We start from the raw sequence: 1,510 nt of genomic DNA, 5'->3' as shown, positions 1-1,510 counted from the left end.
TGGAGTCAGGTAAGCAAAATTTTTTTTTTTACAGTAATCAGCTTGCGGTCTGTTTAGACCACACAGCTGATTACTGGGACCGACTCCCGCCTCTGCTCTCCCCGTTAGAGCAGGGCAGGAGTCCGGTAACCGGAGGAGACCCTGGATAACGCCACCTCCAGGTGGCGTTATTATCACAGGGCTTTCCCTGATATTTTTTTACAATTTATTTTTAGTAACTTTGGCCAGATCACATTTCCCATTACATCATGGGAAATGCGATCTGCTTACTTGATACTTAGGGGTTGGAGTAGAATTTTACGAATTCTACTCCAATTGCCCTGTAATAACTATAGGTGATACTAAAATAATGTGAAAAGGGTGTGAAAACACCCTTTTTCACTTTATTTTAGTCAAAATAATGTTAATAGAGCCCTAAGAATGTAGCTATTCTATAAACTCACTTACACAAGATCACAAAGATCATAACTGTAAGTAACCTAAACCAATCATTAATGCTCATTAAATTCTTAGTAACACAGTAATGGGTCTAGTTTTTGTCAGAGATTTGGCTTATTTCTGTTCTCTCGATTAGGAAGAGAGAAGCGCCCTTTACCGAGTGTCTATGGCAGGGGTGGGGAACCTTTTTTCTGCCGAGGGCCATTTTGGCATATATAACAAAATTTGCGGGCCCGGTGCAGACCACGCCCCTCCGTGTGATGTCACATGGGACGGGGCCACAATCGCTAGCAATTACAGGATGCTGCGGGGAGCTGTAAGGGCAGTGGTGTGACCATCAGATGCGTCCTAAGGACCCATCAGGCGTCACTGCTGCATAGATTCTGGCTGCAGGGTGACATTCTAGGCAGCCTGATAGCCAGATGAGGCCAGCAGAAAAAAGCTCAGAGGGCCAGACCAAATGATTCTGCAGGCCTTATACGGCCCCTGGGTGTAGGTAACCCATCCCTGGTCTAAAGGGGTGGTGGCCACAGTCAATGTAACAATAGGAGTGGCAGGACGTTATTATCTATTCAAAGCAATGCTGACAGCAAAGCCAGCTTTATTTCTGCTGGGTCACATAATATTACTGTTACCCTTCACCGACAACATTAGGCTACCATCCACCTGGAGGAAACCCTTCCAGATAAGCTATGGAATGTTAAATAGAGGTGAAGCAGCATTACTTCTGTGACATGCAGCAATACATAATACAGCCAATGACCTACCTATGATACAAGACCTTTTAAAAACTTATATCACATAAACACTAAGAAAAAGTTAAGTAGTTTCGAAGGTGCATAGGCGACCAAATAATAGAATTTAAAAGATATAAACTTTATTGGTATGTATTAAATGTATTAATCTTATCAATTGAAATAGGTGAAATATAAAACAAAAGAATGTGAATAAAGGAATAAAAATAGTAGAGAGTATTAAAATATATGTTCAACAAAACAACCGTTGTCTGTGTCGTTACGTTTCCGTATATCACAGCTATTTGCTTAGTGGTGTCACACACTGTTATGTCTTC

The sequence above is a fragment of the Taudactylus pleione genome, unplaced genomic scaffold, assembly GCF_031769625.1.
Source record: "Taudactylus pleione unplaced genomic scaffold, aTauple2 ptg000609l, whole genome shotgun sequence".
Classification (NCBI taxonomy): domain Eukaryota; kingdom Metazoa; phylum Chordata; class Amphibia; order Anura; family Myobatrachidae; genus Taudactylus; species Taudactylus pleione.
Note: the sequence above shows the minus strand (reverse complement) of the source record.